The sequence below is a fragment of the Lichenostomus cassidix genome, chromosome 5, assembly GCF_008360975.1.
Source record: "Lichenostomus cassidix isolate B80296 chromosome 5, HeHo_3.0, whole genome shotgun sequence".
NCBI lineage: Eukaryota > Metazoa > Chordata > Aves > Passeriformes > Meliphagidae > Lichenostomus > Lichenostomus cassidix.
In genome coordinates this window covers 40,839,373-40,865,609 of record NC_139486.1, presented here as the reverse complement: position 1 = coordinate 40,865,609, position 26,237 = coordinate 40,839,373, and the positions used below count along the sequence as shown (strand labels likewise).

General features: G+C 36.4%; 1 long non-coding RNA gene across 5 annotated transcripts in view; it reads left to right on the top strand.

Moving 5' to 3' along the window:
* Nucleotides 1–26,237, top strand: part of LOC146436461 (uncharacterized) — a 75,905-nt gene that overhangs the window by 29,265 nt on the left and 20,403 nt on the right. For all 5 annotated transcript variants that reach the window (XR_014852679.1, XR_014852681.1, XR_014852680.1 and 2 more), the window contains one exon: nt 12,228–12,434. This is a non-coding gene — a long non-coding RNA (uncharacterized LOC146436461). The remainder of the gene's footprint in view (nt 1–12,227; nt 12,435–26,237) is intronic.

Sequence of the window (26,237 nt, the reverse complement as noted above, 5' to 3'; positions counted from 1 at the left end):
TCTGTCTAGTGAGTATGAGCAAAAATAAAGCAAAGTGTATGCTAAAAAGAAAAGCTAAACATCAAAAAGATACCAAAAGTACTTGGGGGATCTTTTTGAAATTAGAAGTTCTGGATGCGTGATGAATGCAGGCTTGACTTCTTATTTGAAGGAATATTTTAATAGCTGTGCTTTATTTATTCTAAAGTTAGGTAGTGTTGCAATGGAGGCCTTGAAGATGTTTTTAAGTAGTTGCTTTAGAAGTCCATTTGCCTAGTATAAGTAAGCTGTAATGAAAGTTTTACTCTGTATTTGCTTATTCAAGGGTCCAACATGGAAGCAGAAGAATGATTTGTTCAGGGGGAAAGATAAGTGTGTCTGTTAGGAATCATATAGTTTCCAGGTCCATATGTGTCAAGGCCAAATGTAACTCACTTTTTATACATTTACCACAGTCTTGTTTCCAGTAAATGAAAGGATTTATCTGAGTGGCCAGAAACTTGCATTAAAAATTAGCCATGAGTATTATTCCTTTGCATCCAGGAATATTCCTTTGTATTCTCTGGGAAAAAAATCCAAATTTATAATGAAGCTGAGAGAAAACAAATAAAAAAAAATTAAACTTTTACTCTGTTATTCTTGCTACAGCTAGTCAGGGGGCTATTGATATATAAAGTGCATAATGACTCCTACAGCTAATAAAACAAAAACTAATTGCATGTTTAGGTAACAGTCAAATCCTTATTGCCCTGTCCCATGAATTTGGTGCTATGGCATGTAAGCAGGACCTAGCCCATTGGCTTCGTATGGGCAATTCAGATACAGAAAGGAAGAAGGGAAGAAGGCTTTTTGGCTCAGTCATGTACAAACAAAAGTTATTCTGCAAATTTACAACTAAAAAAAAAAAGAGGTTTAGCATGATTTTTTTTTTTTATATGAATGTAACCCCAAATTGGAAGGAAAATAATTCCATTGAGGTAGTAGCAGAAATTAAATGTTAAAGAAGCTTGGATCAGAAAAAAAAAGTCAGCACAGCATACGGCCATTTTATCATTCTCTCATCTGTTCATATACATGTTATTAAGTAAATATGAATATTAAAAATAAATGTTAATCCTCTTTTGGTATTTACTCCACAGTAATAGTCATATTTTTCTCTTTAATTTTGAAATTAAAAATATGAAAACATTTTGCTGTTGAGAACAAAGGCTGGATTTTTGTTTTCCTCTCCATTTAAACTGCTGAATAACAATTTATTTACCTGTCACTTATTGTTGACCATCCCAATTATTGCTTTTTATTTGGTATTTTACTTGCTGTTTTTTCTGGACAGTATATGAAATAGGTTTTCATTTCTGTAGAATTCTAATCTTCTACTTCTACATATATTGCTAATATTTTCCTTAGAAATATCTTGTCTTTCAAATGAGAATTTCCCCTCTGTAACTTACCTTAATTCCCCCAAACACTAAGTACTGTATACTGAAGTTGTCTTGTTTTGAGCAGTCAGTATTTGGGTTAGGCTTTCTTGCAAGCTTGGGGGTTCTGGTCTGAGGCTATAAACACTTCTGTACGTATGAGTAAGTCTAATTTTGTGAGTAGTCTAAGCCAGCAGGGCTCCTCAAACAAGTACGTGTTTGCAGGTTTGGGACCTGCAGATATTTGGATGGAGGAGATGATAGGGAAGGGCTACAGATACCACGTTTTATTTTTAATTACACATGCCTGCCAGCATCACCAAGAAATGACAGTATATTTCATTAGATGAACGGTTTGGGACACATAAGCACAGAAGAAACTGTTTGCCTGATTTCATATAATAAGATAAAGTTAACCTAAATATCTGATATCTTGATCAAATCTAATCATTGTGATTGTTGAAACTTTTGGTCCTGATTCAGTTAAATTTTAGGTAACATTCAAACATCTAAAAATCTTCCTATCTGATGATATCTGGTTGAAAAAAATTGCAAAAATAGGAATCATTTTCTAAAATTTGTGGGGGGTCAAAAGGCTTTTTAAAGATGCTATCAGATTAACAGCCTTTTAGGCTTTATATGAGTTGTTACAACTGCTGTGTTTTTTAACTAAGAAATTTGTTTTGTTAGTTAGGCCTTTTTTCCCCCTTCACCACACCCCTTCCAAACTGCACTCACAAATTAGAAACTACTTAAGAAAAAGCTAGTTGCCTGGTTCTTGATACTGCTCCTACTTAATTTAATGGGATCAGTATCAGTTTTGGCGGTGAGGGGTATGGTGTAAAAGCAGAAGGACAGAGGTACATAAAGAGTGTTTCACAACTTGGAGAATATTTATGATGTAGTTAGAAGCCTGTGCAATGAGAGGAAAACGGATCTGAGGATATAGTCAATGGTAAATAAGGAAGAAAGAAAAATCAATGTTTTAGAAGCCATGTTTGCAAATACGGCAAATATATTTACCTGGCAAGTGGTAATTAAGTTTTTTTTTTAATATTGTTTTTACAGTAGTGAAATTAGGAAAAACTGTAAGAGTAAAATTCTGCCCTTAGATATACTCTTATATTGCCTGACAGCGTCAAAAGGGAAGATTTTAACATCTCACATCTGACTTGGAAGCACACCAAAAAGACTATTTTCAGATGACTCTGGAGTGACTTCCAGATCAGAGGATCCCAAATGGATCTGCCAGTGTATAGAGAGATGATTTCATCAGGTGTAGAGAGCAGCCTCTTCAGAGTTAAACATGATAGCTATTGAACTGTACATAGCAATGACAAATGGCAGTTTTGGCTTTTCCAGGGAAGACAGAATTTACTCATATGTAGAACTTCACGCTAGCAGACGACTGCTAACATGAGTGACAGAAATACTGGCCATCATTCGCTCTTCAAACTGCTACATAATGGCTTTGCTCCTCTGTCCTGTAAATATGACTAGCCCAAATGAATCGCTAGGTTCTGTGATTCAAATAGAGCATTAGAGAGCAGAACTTCCAGGTCCTCCTCTAGGGTCCCCCAGCTTTCCAGACATCTGTTTTTCAAATGGTATGCAGTTCCATTTACATGGAACCTATTTCAGCAAAATGGAGGCTTCAACAAATACAGTTCTGGGTAGACTGATCCTAGGCAGCTGGTTACCAGTTTGGGGAGAGTGGCATACACCCATTTGTTCTACTTTATTCACTTCTTTTATGAGTGTAGCTTGGTGTTACCATCTGAATATCCTGGTGCCTGATAGTTTCTAGAGGGTCCTGTCTGGAATAGTCATTTGGGGTCCCTCCATTTTTTTTTTTTTAAATTCCTGAGAACAAAGAAGGTAGACTGTCTTGTCAGAAGGCTGTGTACAAGGATAAGTGGAAAGGTGTTGGTTGGTCTTCCCAAACCACAGTGACCAGAAATTAACTGTCATTTATCTGCCAGACACTCAACAGTCTCAACAAGTGTCAAAACTTGTTTTTCTTTGAGATATCTTTAGAGGACCCAGCTAAGGTACCTATGATGTTTCTTGGCCCTTTGTTGAGGGCGGAGGCTTTCAAACCTTTGGTTCTCGCTTGTCCTAGAAGATACTTGTTTATGAGGCTATTGACACTCCACAGTCTTTAAAAATATTCTGAACTGAAAGTTCTTGTCTCCTTGTTGTTAATCAGGATCCGGTTCCTGAAGACCACCAATGGGGATGTCCCCATTACCTTTCACCAGGAAAAATAGGAAAAGGAATGCTGCCTGAATGTCTTATGTACAGTAGCTCCAGACCTGACAAAGCTGATTTCCTGGCATTGTTTCATGCCTTACTGTAAATTTTGATGGATGCTTTTCCTGCAGTTGGACCATTCACAAGTGCCCTCTCCTGTATGGATTCTCTGGTACGTAATAAGGCATGCAGTCACAGTGCAGCCTTTCCTTCCAACCTGGAACACTTACATGTCTCTGTAACTCTTGGTGGCCACTTGTTTACACAAAACTTGCAGGAATTGAATTACCATTGAGAACTGTATTTAAGTGCCAGGACTGACTACAAACTATCAGTGCATACAGCAGTTAATGACCACCCTTGTGGTCACTTTCTGTCTGTCTTGTACACGTATGTACATGTACACATGCACACACACAGCATGATCACAAGCCTTGTTGCCATAGGAAACCAAGCTAAAAACAAGCAAGGTCAGAAGGCATGAGCTCATTGTTTTTCTTTTCCTGTTCCGTCTTGAAAACTCCTAACACAGGCTTTTGTTATTCATTAGATTAGACGTGGGTTTGGATGCTAGGTAATGCAAATTATACTTGCTGCCTTCTAGTATGATTTCTGAATGACGTGGTGGTGTCCATCATGGAGTTTGTCTGGTTGTCATCCTTGTCAGGCCGTAATAGTCAGTTTCTACTAGATTTGGTAGTCATTCTTGCTGCTTTGGCTTGCAGTTTTCTTCCTGGTCCTCTGCTTGTTCTTGAGAATGTCTCCCATAATCACTTTGATCGCGCTGCAGAGTTTTGCCCACCCTGAAAAAATAGCAACATCACAAGAACAAAAGATATTCCAAAAACCCAAAGTGGGGTCATCAGTGGTTAAATACTACCGAAGACTCTAGTCTGGTTAGAACTAATTCAACCACTGTTATCTTTGTTATAGAATAAATATTTATAGTGTGTTATGACTAAAACTTTGTGATACAGAGGTACTTCCCTGGGCAGGGGATCAGGTGGATACCATGACTCTCCATAAGCAGACATGAAAGCCATACATTTGGTAACTGTTCATGGATAAATCTTCTTTCTTTGTCCCCCATAGTAGAGCAGCAAAGTGTCTCTCTTTTTACCAGCATGGTTACTTGCAGAGACTTATTTGTCTTTTCAACATGAATTGTTGCATTCTCTTCCATCTTCTATCAAATAGACTTGCAAAGTACAAGCCATAAGGAACAGAAACTCATCTGGATATATATGTGTAAAAGAGCTTTGTTAGTAATAAAGCATGTATGTTAGTCATAAAGTATGTATTTCTTTGTCAATCTCATGTAAACATTAAAATAAGTTGCCTACAAATGGGCACAGTTATTTGGACATATGTTTATCATGAATAAATCAGAATAAATCAAACTTCTTATTCTCCATATACTGTTTTAGAAATTCAGAAACTGGACATTTGTTGGTTGTGATGGCCTGTCCCCACAGCCAGGGAAGGCGTGTGCCTTGATTATGATTTTCCATGCTTTCATAGAACAGAAAGCTCTGCTCTTACAGAGGTTCTGTTCTTGGGTAAAATCAGAGAAGTTTCAGCCATGGAAATTATTGCTTCTTGTCCTCTCTGGGTACTTTTTCACTCCAGTGGATGGAAATGATATCTTAAACGTATATATTTATTAATGATTCCTTTGCAGTGACAATTAGTAAATCCCAGTGGTACATAGCTCACCCTCATCCTATCTGCATTTCTACATCTTCTCTCCTGGCCTTGTCAGTGCTGCAGAAACAGGGTAGCCAAAGTCACTCTGTAGTGGCCTGTAGCCGCTTCAGTTTTGTTAGGCTTTCTATGGACAAAAGCTCCTCTCAGCATCAAGGGTTTATTGGGGAGGGGGAAACCTGCTAGAGTAATGAGGGTGGGAAATTGTAAAGCTTGGAGCACTTGTGGCCACCAAAAAGGGCACGGAAAACACATTTTCTGAAACTCTCTTTCACCTCCCCATTCCCAGCTTCCGTAGAACTGTATCACTGTCTTTATTGGTTGTATACACAGGGTTTGGGCTGCTCCTGGTGCCAAGCCATGAAACATTTGTAGTCTGGGAGCTGTGCTGATGTTATCATGTCAGCAGAGAAAGGAACTACTAGAATACAGTACTTTTCAAAAGCCATCTAGGAGATTAAAGTTGCCATAGAGCGTGCACCTATCTCCCTGCATTCTTTCAAATCCTGGGCATACAGCTTTAAAATCCTTAAAGAAAAGGAAACTGGCAGCTCACTGAGAGGCACCTCAGGGCTGGCACCATGTATCTTGAAAGCTCACATCACTGGCTATGTCCATGCTGGTAAATGATATGCATCCTGGACCACTCTCTGGCACTGAGGTCAACTGGCACAAAACATCCAGTATCCATACTACTGAGCTGTCTTGATCTCTTGAGACCGGACAGCCATATGCAAAATGTCTCTTGAGAGCAGTCCCTGGCTCATGGTAACTTTCAGCCCTCAACCAGGAGCTGTTTGGGAGAGTGCTATTTGGTCCTGGCCTCAGCCGTGCCAGGAATCTTCGAGAAACCTGGAGAAGAGGTGCCAACAGTAGTGTCCCTGGCACCATTTAGTGTTTCAGAGAAGGTGTAGCCAGCAGTCTTGCAGGTGAATTGTGGGTGCTTTTGCCACAGTAGGTGGAAGAGTTAATCCTTTTTACAAGGGCTGCAATTCCTTCTCTTTGTCAATCCCTTTGTCTTCTCTCTCAAACCTGGGATTTTATTCTGATGAATGCTTGAATGGCTTACTGTTTTCAGTTGTTCAATAGTTTGCTGTTGTGGTTGTATTTGATTGTGTTTGAATTTGTATTTCCCCAGGGATAGGGTAAGGGATTCTATAAATATTATTTTATTTAATTAATAAACGTCAACTTCTTTTGTAATGTAGTAAGGCAGCAAGGATGTGTGCTGGAAGTGACCAGTAAAGCCAGAAAGGCATTGCTGTTTTTATTCCTGTGCCACACCCACCATAATCCCTGTGCCACTGTTGCCAGAAACTCTAATGCCACCACAAAGGACGTTCTCTGATATAAAAACCTTACTAAAGTCCTAAGGTATTGAAGGCAGATAATAAATCACTTAATACCTTCTCAGGTATTTTATTATAACTCATAGTTTGCTGCCATGATCCACAGAGACCCTGTAATACAGGTCCTGCTGAAAGGATGCATTTGGTCAAAAGTTCTTGATTGGAGCATTCAGATTATTTTGATCCCTTGTAAACTCTTCAGAAGATCACCAGAATTATTTTATATCAGTATAATCTTTCAAGGTACATCTTCATTCTGAAACATCCTCTGCAGCCTGATGCAAACTTTGGTTGAATTTGGCCAGGCATGTTAACCAGGCTTCTGCTCACTGAGTCAGACCATTTGTCGGCTGTGGTCTAGGCAGCACACTGTTAGCCAAGGAGAAGAGGTTTCCTTCTGGTGATTATTTTGTTAACTGAGAAAACGTTAAATTTCTTGTTAATAGTATTTTATAAATCTACAGGTCATAATCTGAAACAAAAGACAATATTTTAATTAAGTGCTGATATGTCCTGGGCAAATGAGTGATGATACAGGGCCACGGAGATTCATTGTAGTCTATTAAGGTCATGTCTACATTCTCAAATGAGTGTGTTTATTCCTAGAGCTGTCTTCGATAAGTAAATAAAATATTTTAGGTATTTTTGCTATTCTGGGGCTTTCTGTTAGACTGATAGTTGAGTGAAGTATTCTGTGGGCCAAATGCTGTTTGCTTAACTCATGGGAGCTAGTCTGCTTATTTCAATGAGTTAGCAAAATGAACTGGATTTCATGTTTTGGAAGCTATTCAGAAAGCTGTACTATATTTTTACTAGGGATCCTCCACTAGTGTGGATGTCACTATGTGATTAAATTGTCAGGGAGACCTGTGGGAAAGTTAGAAGGTATGGCACTGAGTTTGCAATGTTTTGAGATTAACAAACATGTCCTTGAAGTAGGGCATGCACAGAAACCAAATTTCAATACACTTCAAATGATATTAAGTAATATTCATGGTTATTTCTTATGCTGTATATATGGGGCTTCTGTGTATAGGAGTCCTGCATATACAGCACTGGAATTACTATGTTCTAAACTAAGAATTTTAGAGTAGTTTTAACAAATGTTCTATTCATCTGTAAAATCTGGAAATGTATTCTGTCAATGGAGGTTAGTACATAAAGACTGATGACTGTTGGAAAAAAATGCGAACTTTTGTTTGAATATAACTATTTGTTTTGATGGTAATTGAGGCAATTCCTTCACTTTCCACAAACATTCATTAGATGATATTCTGTAGAAAAACTGTCACATGCAATGATGCATTTCTGTATCCATACGAATTCCTGATCTGGAAGTCTGTGTGCAGCTCTTAGGGAAGCTTTTGATGTGTTGTAAGTTTACCAACCAAGGATAAAAAAAAAGATGTCAGGTGATTTGGATGACCAACAACCCCCTATAAATACTAATCTATTAGTGGTGAATTCCTAAAATACACAAACCAGTCATTTTAGTGAGTAGCTTGTGAGCAATCTCATGGGCAGAAGTATGTTGGCAATTACTCATTCAATAATTTGTGAAAAATATATCTGCTTGTTGACATTTGGGAAAAAAAAATAAATCTCTTAAATGCATTGCAAGAAATACCTTGCCAGCTAACAACCTAAAACACACAACTCCACTTACAAACATTTAGCTATCTTCTGATATTTCTGAACTTCTGATATTTCTAATTGGAAGAGGTTTGTTTAGATGTACAGCCCCCCACCAGTTTCCCAAACAGCAGAAATGTAGCCCAGAGTGATGACACAATTTGAATAAAACCCCAAATCTATGAGTAGCTTGGTCCCAGTCTGAACTTTGCAGGTGGATGGCTTTTTTTTAAAACAAATTTTCAAATTTTTATACTTAGATAAGTTTAAAAAAAGGATTGCAATTTGGACTTTGAACCAAAATTCACTTCTAAAGGCTGTTACGCATGAGCATTAGGGATCCTAGTACACATTTGAAAATGCAGTTATTGGCACTCAGTAAACTCCTCTGCAGACCACAGGTAGATCCAGAATTGTTTATAGCTTGTGATTTATGATCTGCTGCAGTTATAAGATTTACGAGGGCCCATTCCTGCATCATTCCCTTCTCATTGGCCATCAGAATCACTTCTCCCATGCTGCTCCTCTGTGACACGCTTTAGAGGTTCAAAGGAGGTCTGTTTCCTGTGTCTCCTTCTTCCTTTTATGTCTTTGCTGAAGCTCCAAACAAAAAAGGTCATTTTTAAGGATATATTTTTGTGATGTAGACATGGGACGTGAATTGAGACTGACAGATTCATTTCATGCAGGATACATTAATAGTGCTTGCAACTTGTCCATATGGACTGATTTCAGATTGGTAGCTTAGCTGGCATAGCTACTTCAAATGTCTTACTTTCAAGGTTATTTGTAGCATTTCAGCCTCACTTCAGTAGTGACTGGACAACAGATCCCATAATGTATAGACTTGGAGTTCTTCATGTATTCCTTTTCTGGGTTTGCGGGGGCGGGGAGTAGAGTTAATATAATTTCCCGACACAGTTGTTTATTTTTTACAATTTTCTAATTAAGACTGAGTTCCTAAAGCACTATATTACTAAAACAGTTTCATGCTTTACTAAAATTTATTCTGGTTCTTAAGTATACAATGACTACCTTAGCATAGTCAAAACAGTATCCCTCCATTATAATTTGATGGTACAACAGCATTAAAATAACTTTGTGTTGTCTACCCATCTATCAAGGTATTCCAGAAGCAGTTTGTGATGCTGAAATATTTTGGGTTTATATTTTATACAGTTAAAATGTATGGAGAATTTTGAAACCCTTCACATTCAAGACCAGTTAAATTAGAATATGGCAAAAAACCCATTCTGCAATGGGTACCTCACAAAAAAGTTCTCAGTTACATCTGTCTTGCTATAGAAATAATAGTTAAAAGGGCAAATGAGTGAAATTTTTTCTAGTTTAATATTTTGCTTAGGAATAAGACGACTGAAGTAGAGATATTTCATTTAACTTCTTGAAATATACAATGTTTTTGTTTATATTTTTGGATTTCAGCTTTCCTCTGAATGATTTGCTATCTGAAACAAAATCAGGGCTTTTCTAGTACACAGTAATTAAAAAAATGAAAACTAACAAGTACTAGAAAATGAGTTTTCTTCTTTGTAAGTTGGTGACCTGTACTGCAATGCAGAACACAGATGATGACCTGAAAGTCAGAGAGACTGAAGAGAGTGACAAAACTTATTACAAAATGATTACTGAAATTGTTAAGAAATTTGTGCTTTGAGGCAGTCATGTGTCTTTAAGCCTGTCACGATTCAATTCAGCTGCTTCTTTTTAAAGTGTTCAGTGATGAGACTGAATAAAGCACTCCCAGCAACTCTGGTAACATCGGTGCTGCTGGCCTGAAATACTCCACCTTTTGTCATAGCCCTTCTCGCCACATAGCATCTGTTAGTACACCTTGCTTTGTGATCAAGTGTCCCCCTTCTTCTGCCCCCATTCTCCTTTCAGCCGATGGGAATTACAGTGTAGGTTTTTGTGAGAACAGGGGCTGGCCCCTTCTCTCAGGATTTCTTTCCTCAGCCAACAGTAACTTTGCACAATGCCTGATTGCTTTGGGGGAGTGTTTATGGTAACTACTTGAGTTCAATGGAGTTTGTGTATGTTCTTTTATTGTTGCTGATTTGGGTTTATTTTTAAAAGGGGAATTAAATTACCTAGACAGGAATATATTGATGCAAATTTCCTTACTGCCAAGTTAATAGGATCAAAATTAGGAGCATGGACGTATCTTCAAGAAGCATCAAAAATACATAGCTACAATTTAGGTACCTTAGAAAGATTTCAGTTTTAACAGAAATGTTATTCCTTGACTTGCTTAATTCATCTGTTTCTTAAATGCCATGACCAAGACTGAAAAACTCTTTGCATCTTCAGTGGTTCCCAAGGATTGTGTTGAACCCTTCCTGAGAACAACATCCTGCACAGAGGTCTCCCTGTTTTCTCCAGAGTATTTCAAAGACTGCTGAAACCAATATATCTGTGTACCTCCTTTATAATTTTACCTGGAAATTTTTTGAGGGAGTCCAAACAGCAAAACTTATACTGTGGAAGTGTTGTAACATGTACCAGCACACATGCAATTATTTTACAAATCAAGAAGACTAAAATCTATGAGATTAGCACTTTTTAGCCAATCAAATACTACAGGAATATAACACTTCTATTATATATTTCTCCTTTTCGTGTACAGCTATCAGTGGACATTCAACCCAAAGGATCTTGTGGTGCTTTACAAATGACATATGTACAGGAATTCCTTCTACACTGAAATGCCCAGGCTTAGAGGGTGGGCTGCAGCCAAGGAAATAATCAGCTTATAGCGCACTGCGTAATGTGTGTGAACTGCACAATGTGTGTAAGGATAATTCTGGCCAAGGGCATATCAGACAGTACATCTCACCAGGGCATCCTGCTGGAAAAGTCTAATATTTAAAAGTTCTATTAAAATTTTTAAAAACTATCAACAATATTCTTCATTGACAGTCAGTATGATCCACTAAGTTTTTTTATTTACACGTTTATGTATTTTTTATATCCACACATACAACTAAAATGTTGAATTATCATTTACATCCCTAAAACTTTTCTGTTTTCACAAGTAATTTCCTTTAAGCATCAGGTTTTAATAACTGATGATAAAGGGAGTTAGAAGAAACTTGGCTTATACATCTGAGAGGACAATATCCATCTATATTGACTAGGATAGGACAGTCTGTATCTATATTGACTAATGATACTGACATCTGAGTACCAGCCCATACACAGACTTACTAGTATAAAATATGAGCTAGACAGTGAAATGTATGTGAGCATTTATCCTTTTAAATACTACAGCACCTGCTGCCTGGTTCTTGTTATTTATGTAGTGCTGCTAGCTTGGAGATTCCCAAACATTTTGCCAAGGTTAAGTGAGGAATAAGTCCATTTAAATGGGGAAGAAAAAAAAGTAAGAAAAAGGCTCCAACAAAAACCTAAAACTTTTTCCTCTTTAGCAAATGAGTTAAATGAGTTAAAAGAGTTCTCTGATGTGACTTTGTCACATGGTGAGCCCTGACTTAATACTTACTGTTGAAACTGAGTGCCATAACTACACCTGTCAAACTCTTCCTCTGACTGGGTTTATCCTTCAGTTTGTCTTTGGAGTAGAGGCAGCCAAATCTTTTCATAGGAGATCTTCAATAAATGCTCCAGTGTCTTGGGGAGAAAAAGATGTTGATGTGCCCCATACCAGGATGAGGAGAAGGGGCATTGTTGGCCTCGATCTTCACCATAAGTCTTGCTTTCAAAAGAATTTAACTTAGCTCCTCTAACGTGTTTTCCTTGCTCTCTCCTTTCATTCTCCTCCTCTCTGCACTGACTCCCAGGATGCCTCTATTCTCAAAATTACTACACCAACTCTCAGTTAATGTTGCTATTCAGGTACTGTCTTTTTCTACAGATTCCTCAAGACAGATTTCTTCTGCAAGTCCTTTCAGAGGAGATCTACCACTGAAATGTCCATAATGACAGATTGAAAAGGATGCTAAAATAAAATGGCAAGGACTATGTGGAACCAAGCAACAACCACTGGCTCTCTTCTGTAGAAGACCTTTGCACTACTCAAGCATCCCTACAGTATTGCTCCCTTTTCTTCATACCTCCTAAGGTATGTTTGGGATTAGTCTAATTTAGAATATTAGCTTCTCGGCAACCAATGTTTTTAAATGTTTTTACATGTATTGAGATATGCACATGTATGGTTCTGTATCAGTAACAAGAAGCGAGGTATCAGCACAGTTCTTTTAGCTCTAATTTATGTGTACTAACCAAAGGATTTGTTATTTCTGCTCTTGCATGCTTTGACTTCCAGGTCAGATATTTCATGACAAGGCTGCAGATGGAAAGTCATACTTTGAAATAAAACTTTAGGAAGTAAAGTGGGGATAAATGATCTTTATAAATGTAATCCAAGTAGTTATTATTTAATAGCTGATATTTTTGCTTCTTCCTTCCCACTTACTGCTGAAAGACACCAGCAGCTTGTAAAGAGAAAGAGCCTGACAGGGGAAAATAGCTGACTTTTTTCTGGGAAGTAGGGCTTTCTCTCTGGCATGTGTGTAAGTGCTGGTATGTACACACTAAGGTGTGCATGCATTTATTGTAATCAGTAGCTTTGAAATATGTGTTCATGGTCTGTCTATGAAAAAAAGGAAGAGGAAAAAAAAAAATGATTCAAGCTCAAATAAATTTCCAGGCTGATTTGGGCAGACAGACAGTCATGTAGGGTGATGTAGCCAGGATGCAAATACCTACATAGTGTATATGCTGTTTGAGTGAAACTTTGTGTCCTTTCCATGTGTGTCTGCGCATCAATGAAGGGTTTTGTGTTCATTTTCTGTGTGTCTGTCTGGACATAAAATCCATTTTTCCAGCTCTTCCAAGGCAGTGTAAGTCATAACCATACCTATTTAGCTGTGTTTGTCAATGCACATATTTGAGTTCTACGTGTGCTAGTCAGGACCTGTGCTTGTCCATAATACATGTGTGCATGCATTCATGAAGACGTGATGAACCTGCTTTGGTCTGATCTGGAGAGATTAGGAACTCTGTGCAGAAGAGTGTGTACAAGGGTAGTTTGCTTTTACTAGTTTGCAGACATTTAATGTATTCTTAGTGTACAGAATGTTGATCACTGAGTGCTTATGACAACATCAGGGTTAGCAATGATTGCCAACAGGAAGATATTTTAATTTATCAAGATAATAAAAATAATAATTTTAAAAAATCAAAATGACAATATTGTGATAAAGCTGGCCTTTGTTCTATAGGAGAATGCAGAATATGGCCAAGCCTGGTTTTGAGAGGTTTTTTTTGTTTACTTTTGCCTCATGTTTAGAAATACAAACCTTTAGATTTCTAATGCCAAGTTTAGAAATTGCATCCCTAGTAAATGTTTTACAAGCACTTTGAATTATCTGGCAAGCCAAAGTGAGAGATTATATTCATCAGTTGTTCTGTCTACTTAATTTGTTAAGTGAAGTAACTTTGCTGAAGTGGGAGCATTTCGCATAGTTTTCCAAAGAATCAGGGATTTTTAAAATGGTAACAGAAATTAAAGTATTTGTGTCTCCAGCGCCTCAAATAGAAATAAAGACTTGATTTTTCATTGCTTCATTTAATAATTTAGGCCCATGCAAAGTGAGTGCAAAACAGGTATTAATACTCTATTTTGCACTGTTTTCTTACCTGAGTCTTGAAACATGATTCCCTAATATGACACACAGTAATAGCATGGTGAAACACGTCCACGTGGCTTATACAGAGCTGAGTATACAAGGGGCAAGACAGCAGAAAATTAGGGCATAGGGGCCTATCCCAATTCCCCTGAAGGAAATGGGAACTGGATTAAGCCTAAACCTCTAATTACATAGGGGTAATAGTCTATCAGAACTCCCACAGCAAAAGGGAGTTGGATCAAGCCCAAGACTCTAATTGCATTTTTTTCTTGCTGTTTTTGTTCATATATTTTGTTTACTCTGGCTCATCATTACATTATTTTGTAATTATTATGATAGGATTAGTGGCCATTAAATATCTGATTTCTGAATGGTATGGCTTGTTCCTTGTCACTGATGTCCCTGATCTATGTCAGAAAGGTTTGTATGTTCTGGTTGGTATAGCAAGAGATAGATATATTTATCTATTTGACTGAAATGGATCAAGGCTCATACATTTTCTACCAGCACCTCAAAGAGCCATACTACTTTTCTGTGTGCAGAAAACAATACAGTGCAAGGCCACACCAGCACTTTTGTCTTCCCATTTTTTTTTATCCTGGTGTTCATACCAATGCCTTTGAATTTCTGCAGTGAGGACTGGATATATCCAAGGAATTTTAAAAGAGAGCATTACTGGCTATGTGATAGAAAGCTATTCCTTGAACAAAGTTCCCATGCTATATATCATTTTGGAGCACCCCAATACATTTGTTCAGTTTGTTCAATACCAGATTTCCTCCTGCTCTTCTGAGATTAACTCTGTAGAAGTATCAACATGTCATCTACAGTGCAGATGTTTGGAGATTTGTCCCATCTTGGATTCCCATTTCCAAACATCCCAGCTCTAGAGTCAGAAGAGAGTTATAGCACATACCAGGCAAAGAGAAGTGTGCCCATACTTCCAGTGCTACCCTGAGTGTGCTGCACTGGCAGTATCAGAACTACAAGGCTGTATTGAGGCCCTGATACACGATGGGAATTCTCACTGACAACAGTAGAAACTGCATGCGTCAGTCTAGGCAGGACTCCAGGTAGATGATGTCAGTGTGGCTTGGAAAACATCAAAGTAGGAAATATATGCCGGAGCAAGGGGCATTTCTCCAGTCATTCCTCACAACATTATTTTACTTAGTTGCCCATTAATAATGTCCTGAGACAGAAGGGTACAGCTTTATTTTGGAGATTTTATTGATTTTTCCTAATTTGTACTTTCAATTTGTGACCCTAACATATAAGCTCAAATTTAGGGGAGGACTTTAGCAAAGACAGGTGTGGACTTCTGGAAAAGCTCTCTCACAAGAGTGGTGGAAACAGGCAAGCAAATAAGCTATGGATTTTGATTAACTCATGAAAGGGTTTATGTAGCAATGTTGTCCAAAATAGGAAGACTTTATTCATCAACACAGGAGATCCCATCCACTGTAAGCTCCACAGTATGTATCTGGGGAGCTGGGAAGGAGGTAATTATCAATACTCATTGGAAGGACATGATGAATCATTGATGTAGCTATTCATTGCTTTCTGGAACAGAAGGACTTTGACCAATTTGGATGTGTTTTATTCCCAATTAATATATTTTTGGCTACAGCAGAGGTAGATAAACTTTGAACCAAATAGTAGAAGATGTGTCTGTCAATTAAACTACCCAGGAGATGTATTGGTAAGCGACCTTCGGTTACAGAGATATAAAGACTAAGTAACCTCAGTCACTTCACTGGAATCATTCAAGACTTAAACTGACAGAAAAGAGGAAGGAATGTCTTTCTCTTTGGAAGCCTTTTATCCCGTTTCGAATAGTGCAGCCTTAATGTGTATCTCCTAACTGCAATAGGAAATATGGTTTTTTTCAGACTGAACAGTGTTTTGGTGTTTAGCCCACGTGATATAGTCTCTGTCAAAGAAGGCCACATTTTCTTTTTGAACTTAAAAACCTAGTTTGCAGTGTTTCCAATATGTGCATTAAAATCCATAGGGTCACATCTCACTGTAGTCTTAGTGTTTGTTAATATTTGGAAGGGACATTTGATTAAGAACAAACAGGGTGAAACAAAACATGATAAACAAAAACAAAATGTTTAAAAATAGATCCAACTCTCTTGATTAAAACATATTATTTTTTACATTTGTAATGAAAATTAGTTGGAACTGTTTCAATCATTTCTAAAAAGTAGTATCAGAAGGCCATTCTAGTGACTTGGAGCTTGCTATCCTGTGCTGTGTGGAGCCTGGGAGCTCAAGGAGACAGAGGAATAAGTTGGTCAGTCCAGCTTCAGTGTTCAACATGACCAAAGTACACCAACATGCAAATAGTCCAGGCTGTGAAATGCAAGTGAACTTGTAAAAACTGCTTCCTTCAGCAGTTCAGTGTGCTAGTGGTAACAAAGGTAAGGAACCTATTTAAAATATATACCTTAACCAAAATATTTACCTTAGCATTGCTTTTGAAAAAAGCAATGTTAAAAAAGCCTGTCAGATCCTTTTTAAAAGATAGGTTCTGTTTTACCATGAGAAAGAAAACCATGTGCTGGATGGAGAGACAGTTTCATCAGTGGTGCTGACACTGAGGTAAGCAGGTCTTCTCTGTATAATTTTAATGACAAGACACTGTCATGCTTTCTCCCCACCTCCTTAACAACAGGTGCAAAGTGCGGCACACCTCCAACCAGTGAAGTTGTTGGAGTTTAGGGGGGTTCAGAGGAGCTGACCCTGGCAGAATTCTGCTAGAAAGGGGAAAAGTGCAGATTTTGTGATACAGCTTTTGTAAATAAACACCTAAATTGCATGTAATTTGACAACTAAGCATTTCCTTCAACACTAGACGCTGACTAAAGAGTGGATAATATGAAAAACTTCTGCTAGTAAAATCTTCTCTTTCCTAATATAAAAAAATGGAGCAAATATATTGTACATGCAATTTTTTTTCTTTTTTTGGAGGAAAGAGTGTGCATGAGAACTATTTGAGCTAAGTTTAAGAAAAAGATGTTTGAATGCAGTAATGTAAAAAAAGTAACTTTACAAGATTTTGCATACATCTGTAGTTCATTGTAACCAGGGGAAAACGGATTCTTCTGCAGAGTTCAGAGAAACAAACATCCTACTGGCTTAGGCCAGGGCTCTATGTAGGTGGCTTATTGGCCCCTAGCACAGATTGACTTCACAGTGTTAGGTGACAACATTTTAAACAGGTTATTACCCACTTTTCTGCCCCTAAAACGTGGAAAATCAAGGTCCATCTAACTGCCTCTCGTAGTGCTTACTGCAGATATCTGTGCTCCAGTCCTAAGAGGTCATGATGCTTTCCCAGGCAGACTGAGGCCCCACTCTCTGTACTCATACAGGTAGTTTATCAGTATTTCACTGGTAGAAGTACATGCAGTGGACCTGAATTCTTACTGACATACGTGAGAGAAATTGCTAAAACCATTATAGTTGCAGATGTTCACATCAGTAACTGTGGCTTTAGTTTGTCAGTAAAATGTTGAGATCTTTCCTCTCAAAATGTTTGGAAGTTTTCTGCCATGGGTCAATGCTATTTACCACATAACTCCAATTTCACAGAGTTCACTTATATGCAGGGAACTGAATGCATGTGCTAGGAATGGGAAGTGTTTTGCAGTCACTGCTCTGGAAGATGTGTGCCATAAACCTGCTGTAAAGAGTTAACACCACTGGGGGCTAATCACGGAACACTTGATTACTTCAGGGGATTTCAGCAGACCATACCCCAAGCAGCTTTTTTGATCAGACCTCATGAAGACTTTGCACAAGTCGTGTGAATTGAGGGTTCAGTTGTGGGTTTTTTTTTAACTGGTTAGTGGCTATTGTCTTTAGTGAAAAAAATGTAATAAAAATGTTATTTTCTGCTTAATGCAGGATGCTTTAACTTCTCAGAAGATAGTTCTCATTCCTTGCTTACCCATCTGGCCCCTTTTGCTGGTCACTTTTGCAACTGGGTTGTGCAGCTGAGGGTGAAACAGCAAAGACAATGTACCTGAGACTGTGCAGTCAGTGGGAGAGCTACAGAAAAGAGCTTTGCCACAGTCAACAGACCAAACCATGACCATTAGATTCCAGTTCAGTTATCGACCTTTTAAAAAACAAAATCTGGGATTAAGGTGTTTGGTTAACCCTTTGGAAGTGAGGGCTTGTAAAAGGGGGCAGTGTAGTTTTTCTAGGAAAGCACTAAAGTATCACGATCTATTGCAAAAGGGCTGATAAAGGGTAAAATCAGCAACTCCATGGCTCATAATACTTGTGGAGCAGGTACTTTAAAAAAGTGGACTCTTTTAATACCTTGTAATAATTACCTTACCTGTATAAAAACTTTCTCTAGCTTAAATAATTGTCTTTATTAATGATTATTAGGCTCTGAACTTGAACTTGCCTTTTTTACAATTAAAGAAATACTCAAATTCACCTGAATAGCAATAATTTGTATTTATCAATAATACATTTTTAAATCCTTTTTAGAAATTTAAAATAGGACAACTTAAAAATTCCATTCTAAATAATTTCTCATCTCATTTAAATAAAAGTTGGTTACACATCTAGACTGAAATTTTAGATGTTCTGTTTTAATTTAGTGAGACAGTTTTTGGCTCAAAAAAGAGTAATTCTGAATGGAAAACTTATCAAAGCTTTATTTTTGGCAACAGCTTTACAAAACTACACAAGGTGTAGTCTGCTATGCCTTGTGTAGTTTTAAGCTCTTGCTCTGCTTAAAGTGCTCACAATTTCCTTGGATCAGGCCAATAACTATCTTTGTCACCTCAAATGGAGCCATCAGTGTCACGCCATTTTAAAAAAAAAAAAAAGTTAACCCTTTCCTTCCCAGCACCTTCTCAAAGACTTTCTTCAACTCCAGCAATTCAAAGAACTTGTGGTGGAGAGCTTTGCTGGCTGGTTTGGCAACTCTTTAACAGACCATCCTGATTTAACTCCTGTTTTTTGATAAAGTAAAGGAGTTTTCACCAATTCTGCCTCTCTGCTCCTGGTTCACACTTTCTGTATTTGCTGGGAGAATTTCTTGCCATCTTGCTTCTTTGTCGGGGGAGAGGAGAAGCCTATGACTTAATAGCAAATAGACCAGAGGCATCAAGGTCACAGGTGAAATAGATGGAACTATTAATTTTTCCAACTGTATACTAGCAAAAGCATGTACCACAAAGGTCTGATCTTGACCAACATCCTGTGCCTTTCCATTGCCCTCACTATTTGACACCTGCAGGTTTGTGGATTGGAAGCCAGCTTTCATCCCAGCTCTTTCTGGTGCCCTGGGTCCTGAGTATGGAGAACCTGTGTGCCTGGGACCACAGCAGCCTGGAGGCTCAAAAGCATCCTGCTCTGTCTCTGCACCATACTCTCCTTGGGTTCAGAGGCAATTTTACACGAGGTTAAATTGCACTGCTTACTGAAGGAGTTTATAAATCCTGGGGGCTAAATCTAAACAATTATTGCCAAAATAGTTTTGTCCTGTAAAATAGCTTTGATTAACATCAGAATCAAAGATGCAGTCTGTTCTTTACTGAAAAAAGTAAGGAATCTCTGCTGGCTATTTGGAGGCTAAATCCTACAACGTCTAGTGCATATTCATGAAAATAATATAAGGAACTCAAAAGGAACATTTCTGTGGGTCAGAATTATTCCTAGGAGTGAGGGTTAACATAATCTGGCCCCAGCAGAATCTCCAATTGATAATACTGCAGTGCTTTCCTTCATGGTACCTGTCTTTTAGAGCTACATTTTGAAAGCAGTAAATCAAAAGTAAAATTTTTAATTGCATGTTTCCAAATGCATTATACATCAAACAACATTAAGTATTCAAAATTAATTAAAAAACAACTAAAAAAAGCATTTAGCTGTAGTTTTGTCTGAGTTTCTTTTCTTGGATGTTTGGGATCTCCTGTAATCAGTTCTACAAAAATTAAAATCTCCAGAACAAGCAGCATGAATCTAACTAAATAAGCAAAATTTTGCACAATACTGGAGTTTTTAAAGTAAAGAAATTGGTGATTTGATTTGTAATAATAATTTGCAAATTTAACCATGGAACCAGCTTTTTCTTCCAGATGAGGGAGGACCAGAAGTAGCCAGAACATTCAGAGAAGGTAACTATATAAGCTTTCAAAGCTGCTTTGATAACATGCTGTCTACCACAAACATTATTTTCACAGAATCATAAACCAATATTTTCATATTTAGAGAAATTTCATACAGGTTTTTGACTTCCGTAGTTAATTTAGGCAAAATACCTACTGCCTTTAAATGTATTGCTTGAAATTACTTCTGTTGGGGGGGGGAAAAAGGCTTGAGCTTTATATAGCTTCTATTTGAATATATTACATATTGTGAAATATTGACATACAGTGACAGGTCTTCTTAATTGTCTAGAATTTGGACTTGAAAGAAATTAAAAATTAGAAAATATTAAAAGTTAGGGAAAACACTTTAGAACTGCAGGCACAAGTCAGATCATTTCAGTGGGCAGCTTCTTAAACATTTGTACTAAATGGCATTGAGCTCAGAAATAATTTTCAGGGAAGGTATTTTCTTATATTCTGGTAAGTTAGACTCATAATAGCCAAAGTACTATGTAGCATGCAGCTAAATATAAAACAAAATAAGCTCAGTTATCTAATATAGATTTAAATAAAAGTATTTGTGAAATCTATTTAGAGCAATGTTTTATACTTTAATATCAAGAAGAAAAAGCTGAAATGGGAATATTGTATACTTTAGCCAAAATACCAGCTATTTTTTTTCCTTTTGCTGGACTTATTTCCTAACAGTAATAAAAAAGATTTAAATTATCAAATATATCCAAAGACTAAGCATACCTAATTGTTACTGAATTCATGTGGTAAAAGTTAGGAGACAACTGGATTTTAAATTATTCTTGACTGATCCTGCTCTTCTGAAATGAGTGGGTAAATTCCATTTGCCTTCAAAGGGAGCTGAATTTCATGTCAGCTTTTAAAATAGAATTTATTAACTCTTCAGTATTCTGCTAAGTAATAAAACTTCACTGTTTCTTTAAAATCAAAGTAACAAAAATTTTAGATTAAAATCTAAGCAAACAAGGACTAGCAAATACTGTTAAAAAAAGCTTTTGGGAGGTAGCTATTGGTAGCCTATCAGCTGTTAACTTTATAAAAAGTATTCAGTCTTATTTATCTACTGTCTTTAAGTGGTTTATAGGACTTAGGTGTTTTAGAATCTTCATTAACATATACAGGATGCAAAAGAAATAAAGCTCTGCCCTTGCAGAATAAAGTTAGAAATATGTTTTGACAATTAAAACAATTAAATCTAGCTGCTGAATCTTAAACTTAATTAGATAAGAACTGACATTTTAATGTTAGCAGTAGAAAATAAAGTAGGTATATCTTTCCATCAAAAAAGAACTTCTTTTAACAAAATATACAAATTTGCTCTTTCAGGCATTAAAAAAAATTATTTGTGAGTTTAAATTTGTAGTTTAGTAAGTACATTGTTTAAATAGTAGGCAGAGAAAACCTTTGAAGAAGGGTAATTGGTAGGAATAAAACTTAGAGTTTGTACAAAAAGAAAATACTTTGCTAAGGGCAGACAGTAAGCATAAGTCAGTTTGGGGTTCATCACTATTCCATGAATTCCTTTATTTCATACTAATCCATATGACTTGAAGACAAAATTGTTAGAATCGTTACTCATCCTTACTGAATATATTTCTATTAAAAAGTTATGTTTTTTCCTCTTTCAAAAATTGTTATTGATTTTTCTATAGAGAAGCAGGGAAAAAAAGTAAATTTGATCATAATTCACAAATGCTCCTTCTCTTGAAACAGATCTTTTTTTTACTTTGAAATTACTAATAGGAAATTATTTGAACAGTTTTTTAAAAAGTTAATTTATGTAAGAAGCTTTTTGAAAGTTATATTATCTTATAACTGACTGCAGCTAGAATACAGCCTTTTTTTCAAATTGAATATTGTACAAAATAATTAACAAAACATGGGGATGTAGATACAGTTACAATTATTAGAAACATTAATTTACATTGTTGAATCTTAGTGGGGAGTTTGTTCTTTCTTGCAACTCTCAAGTAGTTAGCAATGAAAACAAATTGAGATTAAAAGAATCTGTTTCAAATCTTCCTTAAAAACCTGAAAAATGCTTCTAAACCTTTAAATGTGGTTTGATATATTTTTGCCTATTATGTCTAGGTTATTTATAAATCTTTTTTAGGATAAAATATATTTATTTATAGATAGTTCATATCTCATTAAACTGACTGAGCAGACAGGGCTTGTAAGTTTAACTGAGACTTATTTAATAGAAGAATGAACTAGATAAATATCCTACATGAAATTTTATCCAAATAATAGCACTTGTAATAATTATTCTATGTTAAAAGTCCCCCATTGATCATGTATCTGGAAGCTCTCTGTTCAGTTTCTACTTAATATTCTTGGAGGTTTTTCCATTTATGGCTTTCAGAATAATAAACACAATATCCCTGTTGTTTTTTAAATTTATAATGAAGAATAAATATTGATTTTGTTTTGAGATCAAGAGAAATTACTGACAGAAGGAGATATGCAGCAATTTTGCACAAGTAACTTTCTGAAGTTTTACAGTCCTCCCAGAGAAGGAGTTTAAAAGAACAAAAACAAATGAACACTCCTGTAGCCTTCCCATATTTGAATAAAAACATTTCTAAATGTCTGCTGCAATTTTTTTTAAGAGGGGAAAGAGCTTTTTTACTTTGGCAATGTATGAAAATTCAAATAATATTAAAGTTCATTATGAGATTTCTACCACAGAATTTAGCCTTTCAAAGGTCTGGACAGCTCCTTAAATTTAACTGAAACTACATTAAAAATTATGTTTTCATGTATAAGTAAATCTAAATGTTTACCTTGGAAAAGAATAACTGCACATTTCTGATCAATAGAGACAGGAACACCACAGAAGTGATTTTTTAAATTTTTTTTTTTCCAAAGGAAAAGAATTATTTCCTTATAATATCTAAATCAATGTGCATCTGTTTATGGCCATATTAGTGCTATAATCAGCACAGTAAGGTAGACTTTCCCAACTAGATGGAAGGTAGGTACAGGAGGATCTGAAGTGGGAGTGAGCTCAGAGTTGCCCCAGTGTAGCGACAGCACATAAATGTCAGGAACAAAGTTCAGCTACTTTGACTTACAATTTCCACTCAGATACCACCCTAAATTTAAATTTGTGAATAGTATGGGCTTCAATGAAATCATGGGCTTTTAAAACATGTATTAACAAGCTAAATAAGATTGTTATTAAATATTTCATTAATTAGAAAGGGAGCTCTGCAAGTCATAGTGTAAGCCAAATATGGAAAACAGAATCAAGGTGTTAATGACATGCTTCATCCTTTATTTTTAAATGAACAATTTTAGAGGTGAATAGTAAGTACTCCAGAATAAATTCACAAACATATGCCTCTATAACTTTTTGAAAATGTTTTATTCTCCTATCACATTAATTATGTCATCTCTTTGCTCCCCAGAAATGATGCCAAAGTTGCTGAAAGGGTCAAAATATTACCAGTTTAAATCCCCCCAAAAAGTTTTCAAGTATTTTTATATTTCACATTACAATAAGGCAGATGTGAAAGATGATTCAATGTAATCCATTAATTAAAAAAATTCCAGTGATGAAGATCAGCTATAAATTATTATTCCAGTAAACTCTTATTTTATAATTTTATATTAATTTTTTTTCTGTAGGACACCATAAATATAAGTCAAAATCCTACATTCAAAACTCCAGCTGATCATAGAGTAAGATTAGGCAAGGCAGAATTTAGAATGCAGTTTCCTAATGTCTGACTGTAATCTTCTAGCCATAGGAATGTCTATATTAGAGGTTCCAAATTGAATACTTTTCTTCTTCTACAGTTATATAGATTTCTAATTGATTTACTAATATTAATATTTTTGCCACAGTTTTCATTGTTAAGGTATTTCAAATAAGAAGACCCAGTTGCTTGGTCTCTGGTCTCTAAAAGTCCATCCTGTCACAATGAGAATTAATTAATATAGCTTTAATTTTAAGTTTTTTCTTTCCATTTTTCTCCCTGGTTAATTTGGTAGAGAGCAAAAATAGAACTCAGATTAGTATAATTTCATCTGCCATGGGCAAGGGTTTTGGGAACTAGTTGATCTTTAAGGTCTCTTCCAACTCAGACTATTCTGTGATTCTGTAATTTCCTAACTCACATCAAATCCTCTGGTTTTATAAGACAAATTCTTGGGGTAATAATGACGTGCTGCTACTAGTATGAATTTTTTAACCTAAAATATACCATTCATTAAATTTAATTAACTCAAAAAAATCCAGTTATTTTGCCTCAATACTTTTATTTTGCCTCAATAATTATCAGAGGTTGCAAATTGGGATTTTAGTTATGAACTCTTAGTTTTAATGGTCATTATACTCACCATATAGAAAGCTATTTAAACAATCAGGCCTCATGCTTTTAAGATTCAAAGCAACCATTCAAATCATCTTCACCACTGTTCTGCTATAATAATGCAGCAAATCTGTATTTCATGACATAGGGTTTTAAGATGCAATGGTACTGTGCACAAGGGCAGCTAATTGGAACAAAAAGGAAAGCAGTCAGAATACAAGGACATCTAGATTTAAGTGGGTTAACACCCAACTTCTTCATAAATTGCTGAACTGAAGATACAAAATTTCAATTCATATAGAATCATGGGTGTGAATATGCGACATTATACAGACTATGTGATCTATACAAATCCAGGCAAGAGCTTGTCAGTGATCGTGTGGCTCAGGTGATAGCAGTGACTTGTACTGCAGCCCAACTCCATACTGAAATGGAGTCTGGAGTTGAGATGGGGATGAGGTGGAGGTACAGGCTAAGCTGCACAGCTGGAACACAGGTCTGCCTACCCTCAGAGCAGCCCAGCTCTGGGATGGGGACTGTTCCAGGTCTGTGGTACCCAAGTCCTCCAGAAATTTTGGGTCAGGCCTGTTTCTGTAAAAACTATTTGGCTACATTCTAGTGCACAGTTCAGTTGGTTTCAATTAAGTTGTATTTATTAGAATTTTTGTATACAATATTCTGTATGGCTTGAACTTCGTGATTATTTTAACCGCTTGCTTAAATGAAACGGAAACTTTAGGAATAGAGACAACTTTTTTTCCCCAAAGAAAAAATATTGTTATATAGAACAGACTCCATGTAGATAATATGTCTCTTAGCTGCTGATGTTTTTATTCCTTATGTGGTGGAAAGTGACATGAAACAAGAAGGTATTAATGGCTGCCTTAAACTAACACCTGGTAAAAATCGAGTAGATGATGACAGAATTGTTTGCCATCTGCAGGAGTTCCACGTGTGCCTCATTTTCCAAATTTAATTAAAATTCAGAATTTTTCCTGTATGCATTTTCTGAAATTTCAGAGTTCACTGGTCACACAGAGATGTGAAACAGTAGTGAAGTATGGGTTGTATTCAGTTGCATGGCATACAGGTTCTGAAGGTTCAAAAAGGGGAAAAATATCTCAGCTAGGTTGTGTCAATTAAGAGTGTTCTTCCATGCTTAGTTTATTTGAGAAGTTCAACAGAGTGAAGTTTGAATGAATCTGCCCAATCTTTTCTTCATTTTGAATTTATACTGCACCAGCGTGCTGGGTCCCTTTACAAAACACAGTAAGACCAGGTTCAATACCATTCAAGTGAGACACACAAACCCTGAGCAGAAATACCTGATCTTAACCTATATGAAGTGTCCATTTCATAATGCTTTCATCAGGAATACGTAATTTGGCTCACAGCCAATGTTTACAGATAGGTCTGTAATCAATTGACATACGGATAACTATCAAATTTGTCAAATTTTTCTTCTTCTGTCCCCTTGTCTGATTTCTGATTATTTTAACTATATTTGGGCAGCTGGAGAAGAATATTTTGCTATTAGCTGAGAGCGGAAGTCCTACAGTATTTAAAAAAATGCTGTAAACCTTTCCATGAAATACTCAACCATTAATACTTAGCTGCTGCAGAATCATATAGGAAAGTAAGAAATGTCCATGGGAAAGACTGGCAGGGCTTAATTTTTCATAAAAATCTGTGGGGTCATTGATGTAATTTTTATAAAGCATTTTATTTTTTTTTTAATGCGAAAAGATCAAAATCACAC